This window comes from Myotis brandtii, unplaced genomic scaffold (genome assembly GCF_000412655.1).
Source record: "Myotis brandtii unplaced genomic scaffold, ASM41265v1 scaffold125, whole genome shotgun sequence".
Classification (NCBI taxonomy): domain Eukaryota; kingdom Metazoa; phylum Chordata; class Mammalia; order Chiroptera; family Vespertilionidae; genus Myotis; species Myotis brandtii.
Genome location: NW_005354385.1, coordinates 3,120,106 through 3,130,247, shown reverse-complemented (window position 1 = coordinate 3,130,247; position 10,142 = coordinate 3,120,106). Strand labels below are relative to the sequence as shown.

Genomic DNA, 10,142 nt, shown 5'->3' with positions numbered 1-10,142 from the left:
TCTGATTCTGAGAACTAAAAAATGCTCAAAGCCACACAGCTAGTAATCGGAACAATAGAGAGTAACCAGTAGAGGCAGGGCCTAAATAACTATTTTTAAAAAACTTCTCTGGTTATGCTAAAGCATAGTCAGGGTGGAGAACCACTCCTCTAGTAATTTGATCCATAGTCTACAAAACCAAACCCCAATCTCAAAATGCATAGTCAACTGTTCATTTAACCAGATACTTTATGTTTTTTCCTCAAGGTTTCAACATTCACTTGGAAATGAGATAAAAATATAAACCTTAAATCCTTCAATTTACTGAAAAGTTCTGGGAAATAAAGACTATATTGCCACTTTGCCACATTGCAAACTTTCTAATTCCCATCTCTGTTTACCTTTCATATAAAATTTTAGAAAAATATTTAACATGAAGGTGCATAACAGAGTTAGCTTCAGAATTGCTTTACCTTCTAATAACACTCTTTTGGATGCTATCTACAAGCAGAAGGACTAATTACAATTTCCTTCATTCACTTCATAAACATTTATTGAGTGACTATTATATGTAAAGAATAATTTGAAGCAGGTTTTACCTGCAAGAAAAGTACTTTTGGATATTTCATGTGTTTCATGCAAGAATGGCAAAACACGAGGACCCACAATAGGATTTTATAATGCTTTACTTCCTTTTCAGAAGCTCAAAGAGAAGAAAATACATATAAAATCTTTTTTATTGAAACTTACACAGTGTAAGTTTTATTACATGGAAAATCTGTGACAGTTGTCTAAATACGTGGGAGATGACAATAAAAAAGATGTGATAAAAATGTACTGATGATCTATATACCACATACCAAGTTATATATTAGAAAGAATTCACAAGAATGAGCTTTTCTATAATAAACAGTAGAATTAATGCTTATGTTCTTTTTGAAAGGTCAACAATTTTTTTCTTAATCTTAATTTAAAGTAAATATCTTACTCAGGAAAATAAAAAGTAGTCCTGTTTTGAATCAAGTACAACAAAGGAAAACTGGCTCAGTTAATTTACTTACAAAGAGTAATTCTAAGTAAAATTATAAACACAAATGTCATACCATCTCTAATGTCTTTAGGGCATCACATTTGTTTATATATGTAATATGGACACATGCCTGTGACCATAAAACTGTAACCCTATTATTTGAACTCTGATATCAAGTAAACAAACAAGATAACTATTGTTCTCTAATTTTAAAAAACAGAGCTATTCAGTTAATGGGAAAAAGTTTTATCAAGAAACTATGTTCAAGAAATGGTACTGCCAAATCATTCTAAGCAAACAGCAAAAACCTATTCATAGATCATGTCTTGTCACAAGTGAAACAACCATTGTTCTAGAAGAAGATAATTTTCTGTTTTTAAAATCAATGTTTCTTTCTTAACTTGATTCTCAGTTAAAAAAAAATATCTAAACCTATTTATATAGATATAAAAAAGACAGTGTGTTAAATCAGTTGAATTGTACCCCCGACCCCCAAAGATACATTTAAATCCTAATCCTTGACACCTAAGAATATGACCTTATTTGTAAAAAGCGTTTCTGCAGATGTAATCAAGTTAAAATGAGGTCATGCTGAATTAGGGTGGACCCTAATCCAATATAATCCTGTCCTTATAAGAAGAGAAGATACATAGACACAGGAGAAAAACCATGTGATGAGCGAGGCAGAGATAGCAGGGATGAATCTATAAGCCAAGGAATACCAAGGATGGACGGCCACACCAGAAGCTAAGAGAAAGGCATGGAACAGGTTCCCCCCTAGAGTCTTTAAAAGAAGATGGTCCTGAGGACAACTTGATTTTGGACTTCTAGACTTAAGAACTGTGGGAGAATAAATTTTTTTAAATTTAAGCCACCCAATTTGTAATAATTTATTACGGCAGACATAGGAAACTAATCCAGAGAACCAAATTGCCTATTTAATTTTATCTTTCTAGTGGAAAGATCAAATCAGTTTCTCATACTAAATACACATTTGATCAATGTATACATAAAAGATATTTAATCCCAAGAAGAAAATTCTTCAACTCTCTTGCTTTGCATGTGGAATATTTCTCCAAACAATACTGGTTGATAAAAAGATAAAATTTTAGAACAGGAAGTGAATCACTCAAGTAAAATTCCTTGCAAAATTTGTAATGTATAAAGTTTTCATGAAGCTCAAAAGTTAACAACCACTTTTTAAAAAAACTATGTTTTTTAACCATGATTTCAGCATAGATTACATTTTCACATGTTTCATATAAAATTTAAACTGCTTTTTGGGAAATTTCAATAAGAACAAAATTTAGTAGCAGTACAACAAACACAATAATGCAAAAAAAAATTTGACATGAGTATAATGGACAAATCCATTACTTATTTTCTAAGAGTTGAGCTTACTATGAGGAAACCTTCTTCAATCATTTGCAGAAAGTAGGATAACTACATCACCTATTTATTAAATTATGTGCTAGGTGAGTGCTAATATCTAAGCTTTTTACTAATGTTATCATCTATCCCATTTAATCCTTACACTTATATTATTAGTATCTAAATATAAAAAATATACAAAATATACATTGATCAAAGAGAATCAATGATTTGCCCAAGATCACACAGCTGGTAGGTCTGGCACAGGATTAATCAGTTAGTCTTCACTGTTCTTTGAATTTGTCATACCTATAAGTCATATGTGCTGTGTTACAACTGCCTTTCGAATTACTAAAAATTTCTCCAATGATAATTTACAAATAAACCTTACAATATGGGAAATAAATGAAATAGCACTTGTGATTAGAACTATAAATATGTCACATATTAATGATATGAGCAAAAATAGAATGCAATTTATAGAGAACAAAGGGCTAGTTATTAATGTGGAAGAAATATCAATTAGAGCTATTTGACACAGATATGTTGCTGTGATTAAAGAATAACGTAAGATCAAAATAAGGTCTCATATATGAATGAGTTAAAAAAGGAAACATTAAAGAAAGAAGTTTGACAATAGGCTGCTTATGGAGTAGCATTGTTTATGGGAACTATTTCCACTAATTTAGCAATGGTCAATTTAAAGTATCTTTTTAAAGTAGTTACGTGAATTGTATTAGACTTAGAAAATATTTAAACCATGATTAAAGTATAATTCTGAGAGAAGTTTTAGAAACAGTTACTTGTGTGCAAGGGTTATAAGAACTTCCTGCTTCTTATAGGTTAAACAACCCAACTCGACTAAGAAAGCAGTAGAATCTATTTTTTCTTTTTTAAGATCTATCCTTATAAACAGAAGGCATACATTATCAGCAGTTCAGAAAGGTTAGGTGTGTTTTTGCCAGAAGGCAGCCAGTGGATAATCACTTACGGTTCTATAAAGCCCAGTGACTGCATAACACTGCTATTCTTATAACTATGAGGCAAGGGCAACACAGCTGCTCTTTCTTTTCTTTGGTGATCAGGATTTGCTGTCCAAAAAGTTGCAGAATAATTTGAATGTAATTAGATGAAATTTTCCCCAACAGAAAAGCAAGAATTAATTTTGACTCTAGTTACTCAGACGCTCTACAGTAGGCTTTTTAAACATTTATGGTCTCCTTTACTTAAAAAGTGTTTCTCTAAGTTCAACTTAAAAAGCAGACTCTTTTGCTGAATGACCTTAGGCCTCTGAGTTGAAGGAACATTAAATAAAAAATTCTGAGCAAATCTTTAGTTTCTCTGTTTGTATAAAAAGCTTTGAAAAATTAAATTTTAGTACATTCGACTCAAATTTTTATGAGTTTATTTTATTTCATTTTATATTCATCTACTTAAGTCTTTTTTTTTTTTATGAAGGTGAAGAAGGAAGATTCCTTATATTTATAATTTTTTTTTTCTAAAACAGTCAATTTATTTCCAGGCAAACTTTCCATTTAAAGGGTAAGGTAATTAGTTTCAGTTTTGAAGATGACACTGTGGTTCCACAATCCTTGATTGACTGTTTTTCCAGGAAAAGCAAGAGCAGCTGTGAAAGTAACTAAAAACTTAGTGGGATCTTTTGATGTAGACATCTCACAAAATATAAAACTGTGAGGAATATAAAGGATGACTTACTGCGAATTTGGAATACTTTAGAATATTTAAAAATAAGTGAGGAAAATGCAGGAATCAAAACAAAAAATTTATAAATGGTATGGATAATTAAAAATACCCAAACAATTCCAACACCCAAACTATTTAGTATTTGTAGTTATACGTGTGTCCAAGATAGATAGAGCCCTGTTGTCAAACGTGGGTACTTAATTTCTGTTATTTAAATTTTTACTTTGTATTTAGGAATGTAATGTAACCCTATACCATGGAAGGGCAAAAGCAGCTTAGCTCAATGTAATGTTTGACATGCTACAATGCTCTGGGGGAATAAAGGAGGGGAGAAATAGCTTATCTATACTTATGTAAATTACAGTATTAAAGAACACTTCATATTTTCATTAAAACATAATTCTACTTGTTTCTACATACTTAATAATAGAAAACTCAAAGCATCAATATTTTATTGCTTGCCTCCAAAAAACTGTTGACATCCTCTGTGGCCATCTGCCAAGGTGGTCATTCCTTTGTATTTGATGGAATTAGAGAAGTATCACGATTCTATGAATTGGTGAAGGAAAATATTCTGTGCTCTGGGCTTCTGGTGTTTTATTTCCTTGGTCCTGTTAAAAAGGGAATAAGGATGAATTTTCCAATTTTGAACAGAGAGCCAGTTATTTTATATTTCCTAGTTTCATATTTAAGGACATTTTGAGATTTTATGAGGTCTCATTAAGAATCACAGAATTTTAGTCTTACACACAGGACTTGCTAAATTTATGACTGTAGGCACAAAAGAGCTATCTCAATTAGACGATTCAATCCCCATATTTTACACTATAGGAAACTGAAATCCAGAGAGGTTAAACAACCCAACTAATGGTACAACCGACTGGTGGCAGAGCCAGCATGAGAAACCAGTTCTTACTACTCTTAGTTCAAGGTTCTTTCCTCCAGTTGTTTACCTGGGAGGGAAATTGGGAAAAGCATCATCATTTCTAAGTTAATTTCTCAGACCTAAAGCTTAGAGGAAAATCTAGAACAAGAAACAACAAACATGATAGTTTATTATTTAGATTACTAATTCAATGCATGAAACTTATTCAATGGGTATCTAAGAGAGACTATTTTATTACAGTATGATCATCATTTTATCAAAAATGATCATTTACCATTAAATTTCTGAATTTCAGCCAGTCATAATTATTTATTTTTCCTAATCCTTCCTACTGCAACATAGCAAAAAGTGATATTTTTATTATCTGCAGAGCAACAGACTGAATTTTTTTTAAAAAAATGGATTTTAGACACACCCTTATATCCCATAACATTTAAGATAAAATCCAAATCTAGAGGAGAACCAAGATGGTAGGGTAAGTAAACACCTGTACTCAATGCCTCCCACAACCACATCAAAATTACAACTAAAAAAATACAAACCACCATCATTCAGAACCTCCTGAAACTGACTTTGGCTGACCAATTCAGGCATGTGTGATCCAAACTTGATCAACCAAGTGTCTGTTTAATACCCTGAAATTTAGACACGTGACTGGGAACCCCATTAATGGCTCTACTCTGGAGAAAGCTGAAATCCCCAGAGCTACCCTTGTTCCTTTCCTTCCCACCTGTCAATTCCATGAGATATTCGAGTCGCTTTCCAGATGAATGCCACATATGAATAAGTTTACAAAAATCTTGTTGCAAGCAAAGGAAATTTAACCAAAATAGGCTTAAAAAAACAAACACACCTAGTGTTCTTTTTGTTATAATTTCAAAGTACAGAGAAGGATATTTATTTTATTTTTTTAAAAATATATTTTATTGATTTTTACAGAGAGAAAGGGAGAGGGATAGAGAGTTAGAAACATTGATGAGAGAGAAACATCGATCAGCTGCCTCCTGCACACCCGCCACTGGGGATGTGCCCACAACCAAGTACATGCCCTTGACCGGAATTGAACCTGGGACCCTTCAGTCCACAGGCCGACGCTCTATCCACTGAGCCAAACCAGTCAGGGCAGAGAGAAGGATCTTTAAAGAGACTAAATAAAGCTTGCCTTTGTTTTTTATTCTCTCAAAGTAATTTTATAAATTGTAGTTAGGGATTGTGTGTCCTCTGGTACTACTTAAAAATTCTTCCAAATTTTAAAAATCAGGGTCCATGGATCCTAGATTCTGTGGATTGAACTATATTTTAGTAGAGGTGAAAAGATTTGCTTTGTAATTTTACTTATTTTATGTATTTAAAAACATTTTATGTAGAATGAGCTTTCTACATTTCTTTTGCTAATGCAAGACAAGGGAACACATGAAATTATTTGTGTCACTGATTTACTCAGATCCACTTATGAGACCCAAACATATTCCCATACATTGTTTTGGGTACTGAGGAGAGAGCAGGGACAAAACAGATAAAGTCTCTGCCCTCATAGAGTAGCAATAAGAGAATTCATGGAATATAATTTGAAAATTTTATAGTACTTTAGTAATGAACTTGGTACATGTATATACAATGAGGAGATAAAACTAGCTTAAAAGTGTGAGCATCTGGAGATAAAAATCCTAGAAAAAATTTATGCAAATCCTTAACCATTATCTAATCTTTAAGAGGGATATATCAGAATACATAGGAAGCCCTGCCAGAAGTCAAATTATTATAAGAGTAATAATAAAGCTAAAGGAGTTCATCACCACCAAACCAGCATTATATGAAATGCTGAAAGGTATTCTTTAAAAAGAGGAAGAAGAAAAAGGAACTCTTACCATTTGCCACAGCATGGATGGAACTAGAGAGCATTATGCTAAGTGAAATAAGCCAGTCAGAGAAGGATAAATACCACATGATCTCACTCATTTGTGGAATATAATGAACAACATAAACTGATGAACAAGGACTGATCCAGAGACGGAGAGGCATTGATTGGACTGTCGGGCCTTGGAGGGAAGGTAGGGGAGGGTGGTAAGGGGGAAAGATCAACCAACGAACTTATATGCAAGCATATAGGCCTAACCAATGGACACGGACAACGGGGCACATATGTAATATCTTAATCAATAAAAAATATTTTTAAAAAAATAGTAATAATAAAGTGCAACCATCACCACAAAGGCAATACTTATGTTACACTCTTTTTTTTTTTAATATATTTTATTGATTTTTCACAGAGTGGAAGGGAGAGAGATAGAGAGTTAGAAATATCGATGAGAGAGAAACATTAATCAGCTGCCTCCTGCACATCTCCCACTGGGGATGTGCCCGCAACCCACGTACATGCCCTTGACCGGAATCGAACCTGGGACCTTTCAGTCCTCAGGCCGACGCTCTATCCACTGAGCCAAACCGGTTTCGGCTATGTTACACTCTTTAACACTAATTTCATATCTATTATTACAATATAGCCTCTTAATACTTCTTCCAGATAAGCAGGATAGACAATGGAGACTTAGAGGTTTGACAAACTTGACCACTTTGAGTAGGGGCAGAATCAGCTACAGCCTGGTTTCCAAGTTTTCCAGTTTTACTTCCATCATACCACACGGCATCATCTAACAAAAGACAGTTTCTTAATAGGCAGAGTAAAAATTCCTTTTAATTTACTTCTGTGAACTACAAATAAAGTGAGAAAAAGAAGCAATACTATTGGTGTTACGAAGAAGTAGCTGGTAACAAAGTGAACAACTTTTGTCACTTTGAAAGACATAAGCTCAAATCAGTAAGAATTCTGGGATAGTTTGATAGATTTGGCTGTGGAGGAGTTTAAGAATGTGTTATTAAGGCATATTTTCCCAACCAATGGGGTTGGCAAACTTTAGCCAGCAGAACCAACCCAATCTGCCATCTGTTTTGTGTGGCCCTCCAGACAAGAATGGTATTTACATTTCTAAATGCTTTAAAGAGCATAAAAATTTTGACACCTGGAAGTTATATAAAATTAAGTTTCGGTGTTCATAAATAAAGCTGAACCACAGCCATGCTCATTTGTTCATGTATTGCCTCTGACTATTTCACACCTCAACAGCAGAGTTGAATAGCTCCACAGAGACCTGCCAGCCAGAGGAGCCTAAAATACTTACAATTTGAGCTTTTCAGGAAAATGTTTGTTGATCCTTGATCTAGAACAGCAATTTCCAACTGGTGTGCCACAAGATTTTTTAAAACATGCAATACCTGACTATTTAGTCAGGGTCACTCACCTCTTTTCTTTCAGATTGTCAAATAAAAAAAATGACAACAGCTACACAATAGCCATCTGGTGTGAATGAATAAAAATTACACTTTTTTTTGTCATATTGGCAACAAATAGAATGTATCTGTCGTTGTGCTACAGAATTTTAGTAATTACTTTATGTGTACCATGAGTTAAAAAGATTGAAAATCACTGCTCTAGAAGGTCACAATTTTCCAAAGAGTTCATAATGTTAAAGGCAATAACGACATCTGCTTAAACTAATAAATAAATTTAATAACTGGAGAGTTAAATAAATATTTCTTCCCCTTAAAATGGAATGATTTGCAAGCACCTGAGGTCTAAGTGACTACCTTGGGCGCCTGAGAAGCATGCTTACATATCTCAGCACTCAGTCAGCTTATCACTTAAACTAGAGGCCCGGGGCACGAAATTCATGCACGGGTGTCCCTCAGCCTGGCCTGCACCCTCTGTAATACAAGATCCCTTGGGGGATGTCTGACTGCCGGTTTAGGCCCGATCCCACAGTCGGATATCCCTCTCACAATCCGAGACTGCTGGCTCCTAATGGCTCCCCTGCCTGCTGGCCTGATCCCCCTAACTGTCCTCCTCTGTCGACCTGATCCCCCTAACTGCTCTCCCCTGCCAGCCTGATCCCCCTAACTGCTCTCCCCTGCTGGCGTGATCCCCCTAACTGCTCTCCCCTGCTGGCCTGATCACCCCTAACTGCCTCTGCTTTGGCCCCACCACCATGGCTTTGTCCAGAAGGTCGTCCAGTCTAATTAGTATATTATCCTTTTATTAGTATAGATTATCTCTTTGTGTTTAAATTACCTCATGATGTTTGTGATTATTGTAGAGGTTCTAAATTTCTGAAGTATCAGTTCAACAATTTGAAATTTACTGTTACATAGATTTCTAGTTAATGACAGCAAGCATAAAAGCAACTTTTGGTGACATATAATTGAGTAGCATAAAAATCCTATGAAGCCTATAAATTTGCCTTAAGATAACCATCATCAAGTCTATAGGTTGCATTTACTTAACCAAAAGGAACTCCCAGAAGTCTCAAATACTTTAAAACTCAGGTTTAAAACAACATGATTATCATATCCACAATTATCTTGAACAAAATTATCTCTTATTTAGAAATTAAATGCAGGTACGTTCAAAAGCATCCTATCTAATAATAGAGAAAAATGGTAATTAACCGTAACTTCACTACCCTTCCCATAGGCTAATCAGCGAGATATGCAAATTAACTGCCAACCAAGATGGCGGTCGGCAGCCACGCTGCTGAAGCGAACATGAGGCTTGCTTGCTCCAGTGACGGAGGAAGCCAAGGTTCCCCGCCTGCCACAGCCCAGCTCTGAGCTCCAGATGCAACAATGTTGCAATTACAGAAGCTAAACAAACCCAGAAACCTGCTTTCAGCCGCCAGCGGGCTCAGAGCTTAGAGCGCCAGTGATGGCAACAGAGTTTCAATTATAGAAGCTAAACAAACCCAGATAACTGCTTTCAGCCAGCCACAGCCTCAGACTGGAGCCAGCTCTCAGCTCCAGTGACAGCTATAGAAGGTAAATATATCCCGGAATAAAAAAAAAAAAAGGAGAGGCTGGGAGCTTCAGTCATCTGCAAGCCTGAAAACAGCCCTCAGACCCTCACCCAGACTGGCCAGGCACCCCAGTGGGGACCCACACCCTGAAAGGGGGTGTGACCAGCTGCAAACAGCCATCAGCCCGTGATCCAGGCTGGACAGGCACCCAAGTGGGACCCCACCCTGATCCGGATCACCCTTCAGGGCAAACCAGCCAGCCCCCACCCGTGCACCAGGCCTCTAGCCTATATAGTAAAAGGGTAATATGCAAACTGACCCTAAC

The 10,142-nt window shown here is 35.5% G+C and overlaps 1 long non-coding RNA gene across 3 annotated transcripts in view; it reads right to left on the bottom strand.

The window, feature by feature from the left end:
- Positions 1–590: 590 nt before the first annotated feature.
- LOC106724913 overlaps positions 591–10,142 on the bottom strand; it is a 185,135-nt gene continuing 175,583 nt past the window's right edge. The window contains exons 6-7 of one of the 3 annotated variants that reach the window (XR_001360744.1): positions 4,505–4,695; positions 591–682 (exon numbers count right to left, since the gene is read on the bottom strand). This is a non-coding gene — a long non-coding RNA (uncharacterized LOC106724913). The remainder of the gene's footprint in view (positions 683–4,504; positions 4,696–10,142) is intronic. The other 2 variants (XR_001360742.1, XR_001360743.1) reach the window with 2 other exon arrangements.